The following is a 12,720-nucleotide window of genomic DNA, read 5'->3' as shown; positions in this document are numbered from 1 at the left end:
AAATATCGTTAAAGGCTTTAACAACTCAGAATGCAGTGGTATTAACTCAATTATTGCTAATTTGTTTGGGGAAAATCTATTGTCACTAAATGTCTCTTTTATTATCCTGATATTTGAGACAAAATAATGTAGTCTTTTTTTTATTTCTCCCTCGATGTCCGGTAGTCGGTACCTGCATTGGCGCCCAACTATTTTAAATTTGTGTTGTGTATGTCCCCATTCAAAGGGAATCACTCTCTAATAAGGATTTTCATACCTAGAACTCCAACTCGAGATCGTTGGTTATGGGAGGAACAACCCCATCAAATAATTAGAAATAACAATCATCGATAAAATCTCATCAATACACTATAACAAATAAAAGATTTAGCAGCAATAATAATAATATAATTCTCATCGCTAAATTAGGCTTTAATAATTCTGAATGTAGTGATATTAATTCAATTACTATTAATTTATTTTTGAAAAAATCTATACCACTAAATATCTCTTTTTTTTATATATATAAGTGAGTAGATCATACACTTTATTTTTCTAAGAAAATGATGCACTTGTCGTTTCAGAAATACAAGCTTTTTTAAATTCTATTTTGTGTATATTATTCCATATTCTAACCTACCACTTTCGTAGAAGCTTAATATTTTGACTATGAAATTAAAGCCTTCTAGAAAAGAGAGACTACATTATTTTGTTTCTACTATAAATCCGTACTAATTAATTACATAGTAATTTCTTGTATATATCAATCCCCAAAGATTCAATTATGTTTGAAGTTTCTTTTGTTTACTATCTCGAATTTTAAGGTCGTGAATACTAATATTTTTCAAGTAAATTTTGCTACTGATTAAACAGTACCCACTACCCACTTGACTTTTGAACAATGGGTGCTATTTAACTAATATATCCAAAATTTTAAGAAATTTAATTATATATAAAAAATGTGATTAAGATCTAGATTAATAAATACTCGAACATCCAATAACACTTCATCCTTCCATAACTTTAGTTTTCAACTGAAGCATGGTGCTTTAAAAATACAAAAAATGTGTAGTGTTACAGAAATATTTAAATATTATTGGATGCTTGAAAACTAATTATATAGATGCTAGGGATCTAATTAATTAATTAATTAATAGTTCTCATAAAATAAATTTCTTAATTCTAAGTTATAACCCTCCAATACAGTTGTCAACGTTAAATAAATTGAAGGGCGTATAAACAATTGATTTGAACAAATTATTTATTTCAAAATTATTAGGATTTCTATACTATTAGACATGTGCCAAACTAATAATCTGTGATAGCCATGCATGGAAGGCACTTTACCAACTATTTTGTGTGGACTGTGGTACTTAAGTATGCTCAATACTAGCGGAGTCATCCTTGTCTAAGGCGTGTCGATTGATATTTCTTCACCGAAAAAATAACATTATATAATATCATTAGCATATATTATAAGAATAATTGTACAGAATGGCAAACTTATAATCTAAAATAAATGGAGTAGCTACTGTTTGATTTAATTGCGCGCCGTAGCAAATGTTTGCCAGTTGCCTCTCTCCCTCCAAATTCTCGCTCGCCACTCTCCCTTTCTCGCTCGCTCCCTCTGTGCTCGCCTCTCTCGCTTTATATAACAGAATTGTATAAATTGTGTTTCTGTTTGTATAAAGCGAGAGAAATTGTATATACACATGCAAATACATATATATTCGTCCTATACACTTATAATTATATAATAAAAATATTCCCCTGCCCAGTTCTCTTTTGCCTTTCTCTCTTTCTCGTTTTATACTAAACACAGATTATACAGTATAATGTAAAATTTATGTTTGTATAATGTATAATTTATGTTTGTATTAAGCGGGAAAAAATTGTATATATACATGCAAATACATATATATTCGTCTTATACACTTATAATTATACAATACAATATCTCTGCCCAGTTCTCTTTTGCCTTTCTCTCTTTCTCGTTTTATACAAACACAAATTATACAAATATAATGTATAATTTATATTGGGTTAATTTCTTGAGTGGATCCCTTTTAAAAAATAATTACTTATTTTAAATATACTCTTTAATTATTACCATTTATAGCAATATATAACAATACAATGTATTTTATTAAATTGTGTTTCTCTCACTCTTTTTTTTTCTCTCTCGCACTCTTTCTTCCTTTCTTTCTCTCTACAAACTTTTTTATGAGCTCTTTTTCGATCTCTCCAATCCTTGGCTGATCAATGATGTAGCAAACGAAAGAGCATTTTATTATCTGTAAATTGAATAAAATTTGTATCAATAATGAATTAAACAAGTAATCCAATCGTAACAAATAAACCAATAAACTGCAAAATGAATTAAACTTGTATTAAAAGTGTATTACACAAATATTAAAGTTGAATTAGAAGAGAGAATTAAGCATGAATAAAAAAACGTAACTAATGAAAGTATTATACAAAATTAAATTTGCATTAAAAATGTATTATACAAAATTAAAATTGAATTAGAAGAGAGAATTAAGAATGAATGAAAAGTGTAAGTAACGAAAGACAAGACAATAATCTATAGATTGAATTAAACTTGTATTATATTCATGAATAAAACAAGTATTTTATGTGTCTTGTAAATTATTTTTGGTTTGTATCACTAAGAACATGAGTGATGTTTGCAATATGTATTAAAAATGTATTATAAACGTATTATAAGTGTGTCACCTAAATTATTTTAGTTGATATCATTAAAAGGGGAGTGAAATTCGCAATATGTATTTTAAATGTATTGTTCATGATTTTAATACAATTTTAATACAATTATGAAACATATCTAATACAAACGAAAGAGCAGTCAATGATTCGTAGACTAAATAAAACTTGTATCAATAATTAGTTAGACAAGTAATTTAATCGTAAGAAATGAAGAAACATAATAAACTGCCAAAATGAATTAAACTTGAATTAAAAAGTATTAGACACATATTAAAGTTGAATTAAATATGAATGGAAACTAATCACAAATTCATAAAATTCAAATAATGAATTCAAAATTTGAAGCTTTATAATAACCATCAATGGTGAACTTTTGTTGTTTTAATTTTAGATATTTAAAATTTCTGCTTGAAAACATAATTTTGTACAAATTTTCGGTCTTTCTATTCCTTTTATCATCGTATTTTTGGGTGAAAATTGCAAATTATGGGTAAAAACTGATTAGAGGAGTTCTTTAGATGGAAACTTGAAAGAAGAAGAAGAATAAAAAGAAAGAAGAAGAGGAGGAAGATATAGAATGAACACAAAAAGAGACGAAGATAGAAAATAAAAAGAAGCAGAGGAGGAAGAGAAAAAAAGGGCAGAGAAAGAGGCAAAGCGAATATAGACTGTACAATTTTTTAATTTTAAAAAAATATTATATTTAGTTAGAAAAATTATATTGCTATAGATGGTAAATATTTTTTTAATATAGCATATTTATGTGATTTACCCTAACTTATATTTGTATAATGTATAATTTATGTTTGTATAAAACGAAAGAGAGAGCGATTTTTGATATACAAATATTTTTGTCAATGATTTATACAAACGAGAGGCTAATAACAATTTATACAAATGGCCTGCCAGCGAAATTATACAAATCTGAAGAGGAGCCAACGAATTATACAATTGCTTCTTTTTGTATATATGTATAGCGAAATAGACATAGGTTTCAATTGTATATGTATAGCGAATTATACATATATATGTTTGCTATGGAGCACAATTATGCAAACTTTGTTATAGCATACAAATATGATTTTTTTGTTGGCTATATGTGAAAGTTGCTCTATATTATATTAATTTTTTTTTATATAATTAATTTTTAATATTTGAAATAACTTCTCTTAACAATAATCCTGATGGAATCACTAATTAAGTATTCACTCATTTCATTTTGATGTAATACATAAATATGGATTTGTAATTTAATCTTAACTGATATTTATGTTCTCTAATTTTGGATTTACACACAAATAAATACTTTAATGTATATAAAATTAAACGAATAAACACATACATCCTAAAATAATACAAATAATTTGTCACGTGGTTAAGTGATATTGTGATACCTAATAATAGGCCATGTGGTAACAATTCAATTAAAAAGAAATGGTAAAAACTTATTCATATTAATACTTAGCCATGGTTATGTGAGTATATATTTTCACTTTGATTTATAATCGTTTAGTTAGGTATAAACATACGATATTATCAGATATTTTTTGAAAATTAAGCTAATCAATTACGTACGTGCAAGTCTTTCTGGTCTAAAATCTCTAGCCTTTTTAAAATTATCACATTGGAGGTAGAGAAAATGAAAATAAGAAAGGAAATTACCAGAGAGATTATCAAATTTTCGCTAATAAGATAAAAGTTCAAATAATCGATGAATCAAATTTTTTCTAATTTTCCAAATGCTTAATTACTTTCGGTTTGCCCACTAGCATCGAGGGTGATGGGGACCAAAAAACAACTACATTTTTTTTTGTGATGGAAAAATGTCTTCTTCATAGTCCAATCAGTTTAATTATCCTATTCAAAACATTAATTAGTATTAATTGGTGTAATAAGTATTAATTAATTAGTACCGTTTTTCTTGGTGAGCAGGCATAAGGGCCAGCTAGTGTGCTGGTTCATCAGTTATATGCATCACATGGTTACACAAATTTCATAAATTATGACATTTGACATTACAACTATAGTGTATACTTATTAGACATGTGAGTCGTTGTTTTTAATCGCTATCGCGTATATGTTGAATAGTCATTTTATACGTTTATTTATGGATTTTTCAAGAAATTGTCGTGAGTAGGTGGGGTGGAGAAGATTATAACTATTTTCATTTTGAATCTAGTTTATTCGTTCCCTGAAAAATTGACTCTTTTTATGATTACATCAACAATAATTCAGAAGTGGATCTATTCCGTTTTACTTCCCCCGTTCCTTTTTGTATGTCGTCCTTATTAAAAATAGATGTTCCTTAATATTTGTCATTTCACAAAATCAATACATAAATAACATCATTCTTCCTATTTTACCCTTGAGAGTTATTAGTGTTAAAAGTATGAATTTGACCAAAATAGGAAAGCTAAATGATTAATTCATGTTCATTGACCAATTTAATTAATCAAAATAAATTAATTTATGTTCATTTACTGAAAATGCGACTTCAAGAAAATACTAAATAAGAGTACAATTATAAACTTTACATAATTTCTAAAGGGACATAAAATCTAAAATGATGACATATAAATAGAAACGGAGGTAGTATATTATTTTATTGATTATTTTAGTGAACACTTTTTAGGTATGTTTAATTTTCAGGACTTATTGAATTGTATGTTTCTTTTGTTGTTCATTCAAAGGTTTAGAGAACTAATTAACTTCTTGACAAGTTTCTAATAAGAAATTAAAAAATAAACTAGTTAAAGTGCCCAATTTTCCTTAGATATTTGTTAAGTGTGTACTTTTTGTAATTGTAGATATTTATAAAAGGATAAAAAGTGCCCAATTTTCAACAACCAAAACTTTATTTTCCATGAAAAAACCAAAGGGGAGAAGAGAAGACAATTTTTTTTTAAAAGTAAGTCATTAGTCTTTTGAGTTTTAAACATTTTTCATGTATATACAACTCACCAAGAAACATAAGCTGTAAAGCAACAATATAATAATGCAACTTTTTTCTTCTTTCATACTGAACCTTCTATATTAATTAATCATGTCAAATATTTGTTCCTTAATCATTTTTTTTTAAAAATATTTCTTTTGTTAGATTTTTCTATTATTATTTTATGTGTGGCTTAACTAATGTAAAACCTAATTAGTAACTAGTGAATAATAAATCTTATTCGTTAAATTGGTTATTTGATGGACATATCAGATTAAGTCATAATATCTAAAAATTAGTCCTTTTTTTTAACTTATTAAGATTATCATGAGGCCGATTGTCATATATTCTCTACACATTCTCTATCATTCACTATTTTTGACCAACACTTTCACTTTGTGATAATATCTTTTGCTTCGTACATGATTTTTATTGTATTTCTCTAGATAAAATTATTGTGTTTAAGATCATGTTAGGCATAAAGTTAACATTTGGCCATAGATATTGGATCAAATTTTAAAATTTATTTTCAAATATCTATTTAACTATTAAATTTGATCAAATTTTATATTTTCAAGTTCTCAAAAACTTGTCTGACTAGTTTTTAATACATATTTCACTTTTACTCATAAAACTTTAAAACTTTTTCCAAATAAAATAAATTTCAAAAGTCACAACTTCAAAAGTCAAATTTTCAACTTTCCAATCTTTCAAACAATTAAATAAAAATCACAACTCTAGTGTTCTTTTTTTTTTCTTTTTTCTTTTGATATTTCATGTCTCATGTTTTTCTTTCCCTCTCCTTATTGCATTTATATTCATGGGGTCCAAAATTTGGAATATATGCAGGTGTGTTATATTTCTTGCTTGGACTTGACAGTTGTATGGTTACTCATTAATTAGTGTTGAATTATAAGTGCATTTAAATGGACAAGTCAATTAATGGTCTAACATTGTCCCTTTTAATTATTTCCTTTTTATCTTTTCTTTGTTTTGTGGGGTACTAGGTGTTTAATTACTTGATCAATTCTTTTCAAACTAGAAGTCACCTATTCTATTATGTGATCCCTAATTCCCTATCAATTCAACTACCAAAATAAAGTTTATTACTCCGTCAGTTTCTATTTATATATCGTTCTTATAAAAAATAGATGTTCATTAATAGTAATTTGTCATTTCACAAAATCAATGCATAAATGACATTATTCTTCCTATTTTTCCTCTTGAGAGTTATTAGCTTTGAAAGTATAAATTTGACCAACACTGAAAAACTAAATAATTTATTTATGTTCATTGGTCAAATTAACTAACCAAAATAAATTAATTCATGTCCATTTATTGAAAACTTGACTTTCAGAGAATATTAAATAAGGGTACAATGATAAACTTATCTATTTTTAAAAAAAAAACGTAAAACCTAAAACCTAAAATAGTGACATATAAATAGAAACGGAGGGTGTATATACCTAAAGGTTGCATTAAAAAAAGAAGGTAAAACTCACATGTTCTATAATTGATTTGTACAAGAAAATATTTAATTTTATACAACTATATCAATACAAGTACTATAGATCATAAATGTTAAATTATGTCTTGGATTAGTTATTAGTGCCACATAAAAACGCAAAAAAAAAAAGAGTACTGAAGAATTTAGAAGGTAAAATTTACTAGCAATCGATCAATATGTTCATTATACCAAACTAGGTATACTTAATTATTATGGTTAAGTAATAAATTAATTTTTTTTTTTACTTAATTATGTTTTAGTCATAACATAATGTGTGAAGACACATGATGCGTATTTATCGAGTTGGTGCAAACATCTGGTGCGGAGAAAAAAAATGGTTTTTGTTCGAAATTTTAGAAGTCTAAAATGATTACTAGAACTTTAGTACAATAATTTTTCAACAAGCTGGAATAGCTCAGTTGGTTAGAGCGTGTGGCTGTTAACCACAAGGTCGGAGGTTCAACCCCTCCTTCTAGCGATATTATTTTTTTAAATATTAATTTTAATATCAATCTTATGAACTGATTTACACAAATATTTCTTTTTAGACTAATATTTAAAATTTTATTTTCATGTTTAATTTTTAATTAAATAGTACACTTAAAAACAAAATATATTTATCACTGACAACTTTTTGTGGCGACTCTCATTGAGTTGTCCTAAAACATAAGGTATAATAAGGTTTTCCTTTTAGGGTGTGTTTAGTTCAAAGGAAGATGTCTTCAATATTTTGTAGGAAAACAAGTGGGTTTCTTACTTATTATTTTCTTGTGTTTGATAGGTAAGTAAAAAGTATTTTCCGAAAAACATTTATATATAATTTAAACAAATACTACAGGAGGGGTGGTGGGGTTGGAGACTAGAAGTGCGGGGATAGCTTGGGTGGTAGGTGAGGAAAACACAATCAATATGGAATGACACTATATCTGCATCGACAGTACTTTGAGTGGTTCAAATTTTGACTCTAATTATAGTATCCACAATATATCGTTGCAAAATTTGTTTGCGTGAATTTAGGTAAAGGCAATTGTTTAATTTGTGAATTACCAAATGTGAATTACAATCATTGGACGATCGCAAATTCGTGCAAAAGATATACTATGAACACTGCTATCAGTGTCAAAATTTGAAGCTCTCATCTTGTCAATGTAGATATAGTGTCAATCCCAGTGCCGTCTTTACACGTTTGGGGCTAAAGCAATTTTTTTTAAAGAGATCTTATTTTTTTTAATTAATATATATAAATTGAATAATTATAACATACTTAGTGTAAGCCGATAAATGAGGTTTGTAGAAGTAGGATATATGCCTACTTATGAAGTAAGAATGTAAACAATGTAAATTTTTAATGAAAAGTATATAATATGAAGTTAGAACAATAAAATCTGACTCTAATTTTTGAAAAGTTTATATAATGATATAAACTTTTCAAATTTTAGAGTCAAGTTTTATTATTCTAACTTTATATTATATTTTTCATTGAAAATTTATATTCTTACTTCATAAAGTCCACGTACATCCTACCCTCTTCATACCCATTTATAAAATTACACTGAGTATGTTATAGTTATTCAATTTATATATGTCAATAAAAAAAAGAGACCTCTCTATGAAGTTTGGCTTTAGATCCAAACTGGTTGATTTGCTTGATGTTTTCATTATTACTCCAAATTTACATTCCTTCAAGCTAGGAATGAAAGTAGGGCGGATGGATGCGGTGCAGGGTGGGTTTTAAGCTATGCGGGGCAGGCAGGCGGGTTTAAGCTGGGTGCGGGGAGGATGTGTGGGGGCTAATTTTTTTCTCTAAACTAATGCGGGGCGGGGCGGGGCAGGTTGATAGATGAACAAGTCTTTAATTAACTAAATCAGTAATTTACCTGCTTTGTTTTCTCTAAATGTTTAAATATGGGATGTGAGTGTTTATTGATAGTAACAGTAGTTTAAATAGGTTAATTAAATGGTCAATGTTTAATTTTGTCAATCTTAATGTCTACATTTGTGCAAAAGCATGTATGAGCATGTGTGCTTAAATGTTTTTAACAATTATGATGAACACATTGACGAAGTTCTTTTGTCTATATGTGTGTAAGTACAAATTAATATATGGTAAATTTATAAATATTTAATAGTAAAATAAATCAAAAAGACAAAAAAAATACTTATGTGGGGATGGGGCGGAGCGAATTTATGGGGGACAAGGTGGAGCAGGTTGAGATTATAGAAAAAACGCATTATGAGACGAAGCGGGTTAAAAGTTTTGCGGATTCGACTCAACTCGCCTCACCCTCTCCGTTCCGCCTCAATGTCGTCCCTACTTCCAGCTCATAACTCCCTCCATTACCGAGCTCGTATGCAGTGGTAGGTTGCTTGAGTTTGTGTGTTACCAAATGATATCACTTCCTTGTATCCAGAAAGCGGCGACAAATTATGTTCTTTGTTTTCACTTTCTCTTGAACTTCTCGGTTCCATCACTAATCTCTTTGATGATTGATGTGTTGTGGTCTTATGATACTTTTGATGCTTAAAACTTAGGATTTGGGTAAGTTCTTTAGCTTCTTTTTACCGGATTTGATGTGTTTTATAGTTGATTTTTTAGTAAAATAGGATTCCGTAGCTAAGTGTAGAAAAGTAGAACTGTTCAATCACCTTTTTGGAGCTAGAAATTTTATTAAGGGTGTCCAAGAATAATGGTGTGTGACTGTCAAAATAAAACAAAAAAACATTGTGCTATTTGGAGTCTGAACCTAGAACTTCTTAGTTTGGATGGAGACAAATTTACCACTATGCCAAAGCCATGACTTTTGTTAAAGGTGTCCAACTTTAATTATATATCCTTTAAATGCAAAATTTGACATATATATACAACATAATTTTTTGATGAAGGGTGTCAAGTTGGACATCCTGGGGTGGCTATAGCTACGCCCTTGTCGTAGATGATTTCGTAGATGAAGTTTCAGAGACTATGCTGAAAAGCCTGAGTTCTACGATCAGCAACCACGAGTCGTAAATAATTTCACGAGTCGTAGATGAGATTCAGAGATATGCCAAAAGCCCGATGTTTACGAGTGGTAACCGCGATCTGTAAATATATTTCCTAGATTTTCTTTTACATTTTACGCTTGTTTTCTGGCATGAGACTTAAAGAAAAACAAGTCCTTAATTCGTTTGCGTTATTGAATCTGGAGAGAATTCATACTTTGATTCTTGATTTTTGACTTTGAGTTATAATTCAAGATTTTGAGTTTTTACTATTCATCTTGTAAGTGTGATTATGTATTATTGATTAATCATTGATCGTATTTGTAATGGCCTAGGCCCTCATGACTTTACAATGCGTCACTAGTTGGTAAATTCTGCTTACTTATATACCCAACATCTCTTCTGTGTTTTGTCGATGTGAGACTTCTTATCTTAAGTTGAGCCGTCATATACACCCCTGTCTATGGACTCAACATTCTCTCTTCCACTAATTAGTCAGTCAGACCAAAGGTTAGCTTGGGGATCAACAATGGTTCTCAGTGCCGACCACGTCCAGGGTGTAGGCTCATGGAGTGACAATATCGTACAATTATGAGTAACTAAACCCACAACTAGGGTTGGGGGAACTATAAAGACTTAACTAAGTAGACCTAATATTTAGTAATTCTTGAACAGAGTACATGTGTGTATTGTTTTTCCCTTCGTATTATTTTTTTAATGGTTGCAAACGTTAGAACTCACCTTATTCTTACTTGCTGAACCAAAAGGGTAACAATGGAAAAATGGACTATACAACAGAGATTTAAGACTATCAACCCTTATCTAATAGCTTGACCTTGCTTGAAAATATTTAATTTGGAATCAAAGATAAGAGTTAGTAAAGCAAACACTCGTAGATGAATCAAGTTGCGTGGTGATATTGATCTATTTAGGGTGTCAACTACTCATGTAAAATTAGCTTACCTTTGGCATGCTACACACCAAAAGAAGTTACTAATATGCGATCTTACTTAGTTATGGCTTCATAACAAATACACAATCCTAATTTCATCTCTCATTGATTTATAAATACACTTACTTGATATTCTGCTACTTTCTACTTACGAAGAACATAACGATTGCTTGTTACACCACCCCTGGAAGTAATACAATTAAGAGCGTATATAACCAAATAACTATACTAAAAATAGAAGAAAAATATTATCTAGCGCTATGGATCAATAAACAGAGAGTCGAGAGAAATGAGTATAAGGTATCACTCAAGTCTTTAAATTAAAATAGGTAACATTGACTTAGTCAAATAGGATTAATAAAAAGTAGACTTGATTAGAATAATTAAAAAAATTGGGGTATACATTAATATTTCAAAATGTTTGAAAAGTTTTCCCTCTCTTCTTAAATTTCAAAATTTAGAATCTCTTTCCCTCTTCTTCCTTCTTTCTTTCTCTTTCCAGATTTCTTCTTCCCTCTTCTTCTTCTTCATTTCTTTTTCTGTTCTTCCATTTACTTCTTCTTCTTCTTTGTTGTTGCTATCATTGTTGTTGTCGTTCATTATTTTTATCACGTTTTCTTTTTCTCTTTTTGGTCCTATTTCACAAACTAATTTGCTTTAATTTTAAAATTTTTGAAGTTAAAGTCATTGATTTTTTTTTTTTAGAAAATCAAGCAACATCTGAAGTTGTTACAACAACTGGTAAGTTGTCGTAGCAACTGCTGAAGTTATTGTATCAACTATTGGAGTTTGTTCAGCAACTGCTGAAGTTGCTGCAACAACTACAATAATTGTTGTAGCTAGTGAGGTAAAAGAGAGGGTGGTAGAGTGGCAAATGAGATGTTAGTAATAACAACGAAGGTGGAGGTGATGGTTGTTGTGGAGGCAGAGGTAGAGAAGAAGGAGGTGACAACAATAGTGGTAAAAGAGGAAGAAGAAGAGAAAGTGATGGCAATGGAGGAAGAACTGATGGGTGTGGTAGAAGAGGAAGTGGTGATGATGGAGTAGTGACATCGACGGTTATGATGATAGAAGGGGAAGGGATGGCAGCGGCAGAAGGGTGGAGAGAAGGGAGGGTGTGGAATGGGGAAAATAGGGCTTTTATGTAAATAATAAACTTGAGGGTTTTAAAATTATTGTTATTAGCACTAATCATAAAATTGTCACCTCTACTCAATATTAAAACTTGTCACTTTTTCTTCATTTTGAAACTCTTTTGTCACCCTTAATTCAAATTCCCCATTAGACAAGAAAGATAATATCTGAAAACTAGATCCGAAAGTAATTCTAAATTTGTATAGTAATGGAAACAAATATAAAAATAAAAAATTAAAGGCAACCTCAAGCAAATCTAGAAAAAAAACTTTGGAAAGATAGAACCTGAAACTTGAAGAGGAGATCGAACGTACTTTACCGGAGTAGTGATAGAGGTCAGTGAGTGCGTAAGAATCTGAATCTGGCACAAGAAGTGGGTCGCCAAAGAGGCGTCAAAAGTTGTCAGAGAGATGTAGAAAGTCAACGGTGTGAGAAGTGGTGGTGGGCGGCATGAGAGTCACACTAGATCTGGTTTCGATAGCTGCCGATCTAGAAAATCCTTCATCGGAG

At 29.5% G+C, this 12,720-nt stretch overlaps 1 non-coding gene across 1 annotated transcript; it reads left to right on the top strand.

Annotated features, from left to right (window-relative positions):
- Positions 1 to 7,549: 7,549 nt before the first annotated feature.
- On the top strand, positions 7,550 to 7,623 carry TRNAN-GUU (transfer RNA asparagine (anticodon GUU)). The gene has a single exon. It is a non-coding gene; the product is annotated as a tRNA-Asn (tRNA).
- Positions 7,624 to 12,720: the final 5,097 nt, after the last annotated feature.

The sequence above is a fragment of the Solanum tuberosum genome, unplaced genomic scaffold (assembly GCF_000226075.1).
Source record: "Solanum tuberosum cultivar DM 1-3 516 R44 unplaced genomic scaffold, SolTub_3.0 scf00210, whole genome shotgun sequence".
Taxonomy (NCBI): domain Eukaryota; kingdom Viridiplantae; phylum Streptophyta; class Magnoliopsida; order Solanales; family Solanaceae; genus Solanum; species Solanum tuberosum.
Note: the sequence above shows the minus strand (reverse complement) of the source record. Positions and strands in the feature narration are given on the sequence as shown.